The following is an 11202-nucleotide window of genomic DNA, read 5'->3' on the forward strand; positions in this document are numbered from 1 at the left end:
ATTTTTAGAGATTGTTACATTTACATCAGATGGGGTTTTTACAGGATTAGCATCATTCATGTTAAATCTTTTTATGATCTGTTCTATATAATTTCTTTGATGAATGATAATGTGATTATTATCTTTTATTATTTGCATACCCACAAAATAAGTTAAATTTAATTCTTTAATTTTAAAAGCTTGTTTCAAATAGACTATAATTTGTTTTATCAGGTCTTCACTTGAGGAGACCACAAGACAGTCATCTACAAAAATTAATAAGTAAATTTTTATGCCATTAAATTCTCCTACATATATACAATTGTCTGCCTGTGACTGTGTAAAACCATAATCTTTTAGAAAATTAGTGAACTTTTTATTCCAACATCTGGATGCTTGCTTAAGGCCGTAGAGAGCTTTATTCAATTTTAAAATATAATCATTACTCACTGACACTCCCTCTGGGACTTCTAAATATATGTCCTCATCCAGATTGCCATTTAGAAAAGCTGTTTTGACATCGAACTGTTGAATTGCAAAATTGTATTTAGCTGCGAGAGATAGAATAATTCTAATGGAATCATACCTGATAGTTGGTGAAAATATTTCTTCATAGTCAATGCCCTTTACTTGCCTGAACCCACGTGCACATAAACGAGCTTTATACCTTGTTACCTCTCCATTTTCATCTCTTTTTATGGCAAAGACCCACTTGGCAGATAAGGTTCTTTGGTTTGTTCTTTTGACAGCAGTCCAGGTCTTATTGTCTTCATGTGCTTCAAGTTCTTCATTGACAGCTTTAGACCACTTATCTTTTTGGGAATCCCTCATGGCCTCTTCATATGTGGATGGCACTGTAAATTCCACAAAGTTTGCTTCATAATTTCTATTATATCGAGGTCTTAGATTTATTTGTCTTTCTTCTATGTCTTCTATCTCTTGAGATGGTTCATAACTGGGATCATCGTCTTCTTGACAGCTGTGCAAACTTTCAACCGAGTTTTCTAATGTCGATGAAGTGTCATTGGGATCGTGTACTTGTGTGTCTTCTTGAGTTTTGTCATCTTCTTCATCTACTAAAATTTTTGATATATTTCTTCTCATTTCAGGTGCTTTGTCTTCGTCGAAAATTACATTTCTTGATATTTTTATTTGTTTATTCCTTGTATTGAACATTCTGTAATTGTTGTTGTCGTATCCTACTAATATCATTTTCTCACTCTTCTTCTCTAGTTTCTTTCTTAGTTGGTCTGGTATGTGTACATATCCTTCGCTTCCAAACACCCGCACATGATCCAATTGAGGTTTTACACCAGTCCATGACTCAAAAGGTGTTTTATTGGGAGATTGACTTGAAGAAGTCCTGTTGAGTAGATATACTGCTGTATTGACAGCTTCTGCCCATAAGTATAATGGGACATCTCGAGCATATAACATAGAGCGAGCACTCTCTACTATGGTTCGAAACTCCCTCTCTGCACGTCCGTTCTGTTCTGGAGTGTAGGGTGCTGTGAGCTCATGTGTTATGCCTTCTTTCTCCATGTACTCCTTAAATGCAGTATTGACATATTCCTTTCCGTTATCGGTGTGTAAGATTTTGACACTGTGCATGTATTTGTTCTTGATCATGGCATTATAGATTTTAAAATAATCTAATACATCACTTTTATTTCTCATAAAATACACACATCTGTAGCTAGTCTTGGCATCTTTGAATAACACGAAGTATCTCATACCTTGTATTGATGTCTGACTCATTTTTTTGATTTCTTTCAAATTTATGTGACCCAATCTTTCATGCCACTTTCTAATGTCAATATTGTCTTGTACTAAATTGCATTTTGCAGGAATTACTGGCTTAATATTCAATTCATATAGGTTATTTGTTTTTATTTCTGCACTCATTACCACTTCTTTGTTCAAATAAATTAATGCACTATTTCCTTTCTTTGTAATTGAATAACCTTGACGCATTATTACACCCTCGGAAAATAAATTTCTTCTTAAACTTGGAACAAAAAGTACATCATTCAATATTCCTGAATGCCATTTTCCATTCACATATCTTTCTATCATTATTCTTCCAATTCCACATACTTCAACCACATGTTCATTTCCGAGAGTCAATGTCTTTTGATTGCATTCCTTCAAGTCCAAAAATATGTCTCTTTTGTAGGTTATATGAGCTGAAGCGCCACTGTCTAAGATCCAAATATTCTGATCACTTAACTCAATCTTGTTTTCTATATTAAATGCCAGCATATTATCAGGCTTCCTTGTAAACCTTTTTGGTGCTCGACATTCCTTAGCAAAGTGACCTCTCTTTCCACAATTATAACACTCGAAGCGATGTTTGTTATTCTTGTTTTGTTTTGGACCATCACTATTGTGTTCATTTGTTTTTGATTGTCCTTTGCCTTTAGAATTTGTAACTAACAAGGCAGTTTCTTGCTCTTCCTCACAAGTTAAACTTGCTTCTTCATCAAGTAGACGGGCAGTCAAATTGATGATATTTTGCATTGAAGGATCTAATGACAACCACGCTTGTCGAAGAGTTCTATACTTTGCAGGCAAAGTACCAAGTATTTTTGTCATGATGGCTGTATCACTCACGATTTCCCCACTTTCTTTCAACTGCTTGGCCAAGTTTTCAATTTTGGAAATGTGTTGAGCAATAGTGTCACTAGGAGACATTTTGTATTGATAAAACCTTTCTTGAATAATCATCTTGTTCAATTCACTTTTTTGTTCGTAAATTGATTCTAGTGTGCCTACTTTGTACNGCCTGCTTTTACCTAACATACAATGATTCGAGTGCGTTTATACAAGTACTTATTAAGAAATGGTACATCAACAATAGTGACAGTTGGAAAACCCTTTCTTTCCTTAATAAATCAACTGCAAACTGATGATAATAAGGTACAATAACAAACTGCAAACTATTAACGCAGTGCTTGAAGGACTTCGGCCCTTTTAATCTAACGTTCAAAACTAGATTCGCTGGTATGCATCAAGCATCAAGGTCTACATTGGTTTAAGTACTTAAATTAAACTAAGTACATAATCACTGACTTTAATCTCTGCTTGAATTTGAATTGAGTTTTGTGCTTAATTAAAGATTAATAAGAATAATGCGTTTTGTGCTTTTATTTACTACTAGCGGCCGCCCGCAACTTCGTACGCGTAGATCCCGTTTTACCCCCTTAGGGGTGGAGTTTCGTAAAATCGCTGTTAATTGGTAGGTTTTGATGGAATATATCAATGAAATTGAGATTTTCTGATGCACATTTATTGCAAGTAAGAACACTGTTCCTAGACCACAGTAATAGACAAACTTTTTTTTTTTTATTACATAGACAATATTTTATTGCTCTATGACCAAACCATTCATCAACATACAGCCAAGAGCAATATTCTAAATAAAATTATTATATACTTAACACCCTCTCTATAATTTTAATTTCCACATACTGTTACTATGTGTAAAATGAAAATCTGTTTACATTAATACTTAGACAACAAATGATCTCTTAAAAATACAAATGTTTGAGTTGGTAAAGATTTTGTTAAAATGTCTGCTAATTGATTGGAACTGGAAATATAATTAATCTTTAATATGCCTTCTTCTACCTTCTCTCTTATAAAGTTATATTTGACATCTATGTGCTTAGTTCTTTTGTGATAGATAGGATTATTTATCAACTTTATTGCACTTTGGTTATCTACGTGCAGGGTAATACAATCATACATTTCACCTAGGTCAGATAACATTTGTTTCAACCACATAACTTCCTTAGCAGACTCACTAGCGGCTACAAATTCCGCTTCTGTTGTAGAGAGGGCAATAGTCTTTTGTTTTTGACTAGACCAAGTGATTGGTCCTCCATTCAATAAGAAAATGTATCCAGTAGTAGACTTCCTAGTGTCTAAGTCACTTGCAAAATCTGAATCAGAATATCCTGTAAGACTGCTGCTCTCTCCATAAGAAATACATAAATCTTTTGTATCAATTAAGTATCTTACAATGCGTTTCGCGGCATTTACATGTTGTCTTTTAGGACTGTTTACATATCTGCTTAACAAGTTTACTATAAAACTGATGTCTGGTCGTGACACAGAACATAAGAACAACAGTGAACCTATTAGTTCTCTATACGGAAAGTTTACAATTTCTTCATCTAGATTTTTAGAGATTGTTACATTTACATCAGATGGGGTTTTTACAGGATTAGCATCATTCATGTTAAATCTTTTTATGATCTGTTCTATATAATTTCTTTGATGAATGATAATGTGATTATTATCTTTTATTATTTGCATACCCACAAAATAAGTTAAATTTAATTCTTTAATTTTAAAAGCTTGTTTCAAATAGACTATAATTTGTTTTATCAGGTCTTCACTTGAGGAGACCACAAGACAGTCATCTACAAAAATTAATAAGTAAATTTTTATGCCATTAAATTCTCCTACATATATACAATTGTCTGCCTGTGACTGTGTAAAACCATAATCTTTTAGAAAATTAGTGAACTTTTTATTCCAACATCTGGATGCTTGCTTAAGGCCGTAGAGAGCTTTATTCAATTTTAAAATATAATCATTACTCACTGACACTCCCTCTGGGACTTCTAAATATATGTCCTCATCCAGATTGCCATTTAGAAAAGCTGTTTTGACATCGAACTGTTGAATTGCAAAATTGTATTTAGCTGCGAGAGATAGAATAATTCTAATGGAATCATACCTGATAGTTGGTGAAAATATTTCTTCATAGTCAATGCCCTTTACTTGCCTGAACCCACGTGCACATAAACGAGCTTTATACCTTGTTACCTCTCCATTTTCATCTCTTTTTATGGCAAAGACCCACTTGGCAGATAAGGTTCTTTGGTTTGTTCTTTTGACAGCAGTCCAGGTCTTATTGTCTTCATGTGCTTCAAGTTCTTCATTGACAGCTTTAGACCACTTATCTTTTTGGGAATCCCTCATGGCCTCTTCATATGTGGATGGCACTGTAAATTCCACAAAGTTTGCTTCATAATTTCTATTATATCGAGGTCTTAGATTTATTTGTCTTTCTTCTATGTCTTCTATCTCTTGAGATGGTTCATAACTGGGATCATCGTCTTCTTGACAGCTGTGCAAACTTTCAACCGAGTTTTCTAATGTCGATGAAGTGTCATTGGGATCGTGTACTTGTGTGTCTTCTTGAGTTTTGTCATCTTCTTCATCTACTAAAATTTTTGATATATTTCTTCTCATTTCAGGTGCTTTGTCTTCGTCGAAAATTACATTTCTTGATATTTTTATTTGTTTATTCCTTGTATTGAACATTCTGTAATTGTTGTTGTCGTATCCTACTAATATCATTTTCTCACTCTTCTTCTCTAGTTTCTTTCTTAGTTGGTCTGGTATGTGTACATATCCTTCGCTTCCAAACACCCGCACATGATCCAATTGAGGTTTTACACCAGTCCATGACTCAAAAGGTGTTTTATTGGGAGATTGACTTGAAGAAGTCCTGTTGAGTAGATATACTGCTGTATTGACAGCTTCTGCCCATAAGTATAATGGGACATCTCGAGCATATAACATAGAGCGAGCACTCTCTACTATGGTTCGAAACTCCCTCTCTGCACGTCCGTTCTGTTCTGGAGTGTAGGGTGCTGTGAGCTCATGTGTTATGCCTTCTTTCTCCATGTACTCCTTAAATGCAGTATTGACATATTCCTTTCCGTTATCGGTGTGTAAGATTTTGACACTGTGCATGTATTTGTTCTTGATCATGGCATTATAGATTTTAAAATAATCTAATACATCACTTTTATTTCTCATAAAATACACACATCTGTAGCTAGTCTTGGCATCTTTGAATAACACGAAGTATCTCATACCTTGTATTGATGTCTGACTCATTGGGCCGCATACATCGCTATACACCAGATCCCCTGGCTGTATTTCACTTCTTGAAGATTTTCGAAACGGTAGCCGATGTTGTTTACCATAAGCACATGCTTCNTTGAAAAAAAATGAAAATGAAAAATGAAAATGAAAAATGAAAATGAAAAATGAAAATGAAAAATGAAAATGAAAAATGAAAATGAACTTTATTGTGAATGTGAATTTAGGTAAACAATAGCAGATACATGGCTTAATAATAGAAACGCTCCAAATTCTACCTTTTCAGGCGTATTCACAAATTATACAAATATTAATTACATTTAGATTAGAAATTATACAATTTATATTTATTATTCGAAATGCCAATTCCACCAAAATTATTTAAAAGGTCAAGAAATTTATGTCAGCAATGTTACAACTGTTACAAGTCAATTGAAGATTTTCGAAACGGTAGCCGATGTTGTTTACCATAAGCACATGCTTCACAGGTGTAGTTTTCTTCTGCATTGCCTTTTATTTTCAAACCTTCAGCCACATTGTCAACATTCATGTTTTTGATTTCTTTCAAATTTATGTGACCCAATCTTTCATGCCACTTTCTAATGTCAATATTGTCTTGTACTAAATTGCATTTTGCAGGAATTACTGGCTTAATATTCAATTCATATAGGTTATTTGTTTTTATTTCTGCACTCATTACCACTTCTTTGTTCAAATAAATTAATGCACTATTTCCTTTCTTTGTAATTGAATAACCTTGACGCATTATTACACCCTCGGAAAATAAATTTCTTCTTAAACTTGGAACAAAAAGTACATCATTCAATATTCCTGAATGCCATTTTCCATTCACATATCTTTCTATCATTATTCTTCCAATTCCACATACTTCAACCACATGTTCATTTCCGAGAGTCAATGTCTTTTGATTGCATTCCTTCAAGTCCAAAAATATGTCTCTTTTGTAGGTTATATGAGCTGAAGCGCCACTGTCTAAGATCCAAATATTCTGATCACTTAACTCAATCTTGTTTTCTATATTAAATGCCAGCATATTATCAGGCTTCCTTGTAAACCTTTTTGGTGCTCGACATTCCTTAGCAAAGTGACCTCTCTTTCCACAATTATAACACTCGAAGCGATGTTTGTTATTCTTGTTTTGTTTTGGACCATCACTATTGTGTTCATTTGTTTTTGATTGTCCTTTGCCTTTAGAATTTGTAACTAACAAGGCAGTTTCTTGCTCTTCCTCACAAGTTAAACTTGCTTCTTCATCAAGTAGACGGGCAGTCAAATTGATGATATTTTGCTTTGAAGGATCTAATGACAACCACGCTTGTCGAAGAGTTCTATACTTTGCAGGCAAAGTACCAAGTATTTTTGTCATGATGGCTGTATCACTCACGATTTCCCCACTTTCTTTCAACTGCTTGGCCAAGTTTTCAATTTTGGAAATGTGTTGAGCAATAGTGTCACTAGGAGACATTTTGTATTGATAAAACCTTTCTTGAATAATCATCTTGTTCAATTCACTTTTTTGTTCGTAAATTGATTCTAGTTTCAACATAATTTCACTTGCAGTTTCACAGTTCTCTATCAAAGTTATTTGTTTCAAGTCCATGTTTGAGGTTATTATGAACATGGCCATTCCGTCATTTTTCATCCAAGTAGTACTGTCTCCTTCTGGCTTTCTTTCAGTTATATCAATACCCTTGGCTTTCAGAGCACACTTGATCTGGAATTTCCATTGACGGAAATTATTTCCGTCGAATTTTTCCACACTCATTGAGCGCGTGTCCATTTTGGAGGTTATGACTCTGCAATTTTCACACTATTTGACTAAATACGAAGTTATTGTTTTCCACTGATCTTCAATTTCCAGAGATTTCCTGGGCCCATAACCTGTTAATTGGTAGGTTTTGATGGAATATATCAATGAAATTGAGATTTTCTGATGCACATTTATTGCAAGTAAGAACACTGTTCCTAGACCACAGTAATAGACAAACTTTTTTTTTTTTATTACATAGACAATATTTTATTGCTCTATGACCAAACCATTCATCAACATACAGCCAAGAGCAATATTCTAAATAAAATTATTATATACTTAACAATCGCGTCTTAGTGAGCACCCACCACGTTCTAAAAGGAACCCCCATGCAAAATTTGAGACTCCTGGCACTTGTAGTTTCTAGAGGACTTGTAGTTTGTAGAGGGTGTTAACCTATTTTTATATGACTGCTAAGCAATCCTTTCATACAGATGTAAACAAAAGCCGATTGCAACAGGAATAACGGTTTTCGAAGCGTTATAAGATACAGCAACATTGTAACTTCTTGATCAGCTATTTTATATTGTCGTCGATATTGTCGTCGTAAAATGAAATATTTTATTGTGGGGCAATGTCAGATTCCACTGCGAATTTTAAAGCGTTTCACTTTGCAGTGGAATAATTTTGCAAGTGGAATAATCCACTCCTTTTACAAAAGCTATAACGAATGGAGTCCAAAGCAACATGGAAGTACGTATACAGAATGAACTTGAAGTTTTTGAACGTATTTTCAGGACAACGCATCTGAGTATAGACTGAAGCCTTTTCATTAAAATAAAGTCTCAAAAACAAAATTGATATTGATATCCCATATAGTCAATGTTTTTAAGTATTTGAGTAGCAGAATAACTCATTTTGTTTAAGTTTTATCTAAAATCCAATGTATCCAATCCAACGTAGCAAAACCAGCCGCACGTTATTTCAGTTATTACCTTACACCTCGTGCCTTTAGAACTACATGATACCGGTGAGTTTAGCTGGATGTGCCTCCATCCAAATAATAAATAACAACCAACCGTTCATTTCAATGTTCGATACAAGATCGAATCTTACTTTTTACTATTGCCTAAACGCAAGCGGCGAATGTTATCGTCAAGGTGAATTAAAACATAATTGGTTATTTTACGCACACGAAATCCTACCCACACTTAATACTCTATAAATGAAAAAAAAAGCAATGACCGTAGGCGACTGAAAACAAAGTTTTCAGGTTTTCATCATATGCGCACTTGAATTTTTTTCTGAAAATTTTAAATTTTCACTTTACACATATAAAATTAAAACTGACCTTAAAGAAATCAACAGGTGTTCCAGCACATAGGAAAGAACACAATAAGTATCACTGACGCAGACGCGTGTCGATCGAAGGCAAGTCGCGTACGGCCGGCGCGTGCGCGTCCACTGAGCTAACTGCCGAAGGTTTTAGAGTGGTGCACTTCATTCATGGCATTTGTAGCTAGGCTGTTTGTTTTGACGGGCGATATCTCAATTTTAAAGTGGGGAATGTAAATAAACTACCTACCTTATTTAATTTTATGAATAGTTAGGGCGCGTAATACGGTGAGTGTGCTGCCCTCTTATCGTTCATTAATTGTCTATTGGTAATTAGTCATAAAACAGTACATAAAAATTAAAGCATTACTTATTCATCCTAGTCTAGTGAGTAATTAAATAAGCACTGAAATTACTAATGATCTACCTAATAGTATTTAATACATTTCTATTTTCTTTTCTACACAATAATTTATAGAAGTAATCCAAGGGGGTTTTTGGAAAAAAATATAATGATTTTTTCAGCAGATAGCTAGTCCTCCTTATAATGTTTTGAATTCAATTTAGAGTCAAATACCATTGCGTGAAACGTAATGGTGGCAGCCTGAAAGTATCTCTACTGTGTACTATTTTGCAAGATAATTGTATAGTCTATTAAGGAAGCAATACAAAAAAATTGAGTATAGTCCGATGTGCTGTCCATTGAACGAAGATCTTGTAAAGTAGCCACTTAATTGACTACATATTATTACGTAACAATGTTCAAAGACAAAGATAATAGTAAAATAATAGTCAAGGAGTCGTTGAGCTTGGGCCTGCTGAAGTATATTGGTCCCATGGATTGTTTGATTTGATTGAATTTGAAATAGAGGATTAGTGCTCATTAAATCGGTCATTTATCGTTCCAACGACAAAATACAGTATTTTTTATGTCCCTAATTAACTTATATTTTATATGGTACGATATTTCTGGATTCTATTGACGCAGACTGGTAATAAGTGGGTATTATTTGTGACAGAGTATTATACCTACTAATATGATAAGACATATAAAATTTTAGGTAAAAGGACAATGCAGTTTTATAATTGGTGCTCGTTTTTTTCCCTTTTACGTCGCTACTGACATCATACTTAGCTGTAGTATGTTTCAGATATTAATAAGATATGTAGTATGTAATAATATCAATTAATAAATAAAGATTACCTCCGGTTGTGGTTGACGTGGGACAAATTGTCTACTACTTAGTTGCGAGTTGCGACCATATTAATATTATATTGTATCCGTAGGTACTTAATGTAATATTAATTATGTTTTTTACGTTACTTGTAAACGTACATTGTTCGACGTTATGGATTTACGCACAACACACTTAAGACACACATACTTTCATCAATGGTTGATAAGTAGATAATTAAATATTCCCACGTTGGGTGCCATTAATGGTCACTTGGTTCTGATAACAAGTCTCCATTCCATATTACATTATTAAACTTTAAATACCCATATTTATGGACGATTTAGTAGTTGGGTCCTGGGAGGAACTTCATCCAGCAGTAGGCTGCAATTGACTGAAATGACGCGAAGATTACTCGGATAATAATCGATCTCAATAAATTAAAAATTATATTTAAAACACCGCCGTTTCTCTAACAACTGTTTGAAGTTACTGATATGGGTGGTATGACATATTATTTAAAATCATGATTAAAGACTTTCTTATTCTTAAACGCCTACACGAATTGGTATAATGAAATGTGATGCGCGTGAAATTGCTATAAAGAATCAAGTAGGCGCCCAAAGATATCACATAATAGTACCAATTACGTCGGAAAGCTGATAAAAAAATCATAATTAATAAGCATCATTGCAAAAAAATTGATCTTACTTATCTCCTTTTATCGTGAAATTAATAATGAAATAACAGCATTGGAATGTATGATACATGTGGCAATTTATCTCCAATCTAATCAGAGTGAAGGTACCTACTTTTATTACTCCGTTGATAACACTACGAGTACGTTTAGAACAAGAGTCGAGTTTTATCAAATCTTGTTCTATTTCTTGTAGCTCGTGAAAGTGGTTGTACAGCTACTTGAGAAGCACAAACTTGGATTTGACACATTACTTAACACTAAAAAGAGTTACCTAAAGAACATAGAGATTTACAAATGAGAGTCGAGAGCAGATATGCTAAAAACTTAATAGTAAACGA

General features: G+C 33.8%; 1 protein-coding gene across 3 annotated transcripts in view; it reads right to left on the minus strand.

Annotated features, from left to right (window-relative positions):
- Nucleotides 1-11202, minus strand: part of LOC114358962 (cationic amino acid transporter 2-like) — a 120768-nt gene that overhangs the window by 25022 nt on the left and 84544 nt on the right. Inside the window, exon 1 of one of the 3 annotated variants that reach the window (XM_028313158.1) lies at nucleotides 9006-9161. The exons of the other annotated variants lie outside the window; for them this stretch is intronic. The gene's annotated coding sequence lies outside the window, so the exon portion shown is untranslated. Of the gene's footprint in view, nucleotides 1-9005; nucleotides 9162-11202 lie in introns of those variants that run through there. 3 annotated transcript variants of the gene reach the window in all.

The sequence above is a fragment of the Ostrinia furnacalis genome, unplaced genomic scaffold (genome assembly GCF_004193835.3).
Source record: "Ostrinia furnacalis isolate ACB-3 unplaced genomic scaffold, ASM419383v2 OfSCF4153, whole genome shotgun sequence".
Lineage (NCBI taxonomy): Eukaryota > Metazoa > Arthropoda > Insecta > Lepidoptera > Crambidae > Ostrinia > Ostrinia furnacalis.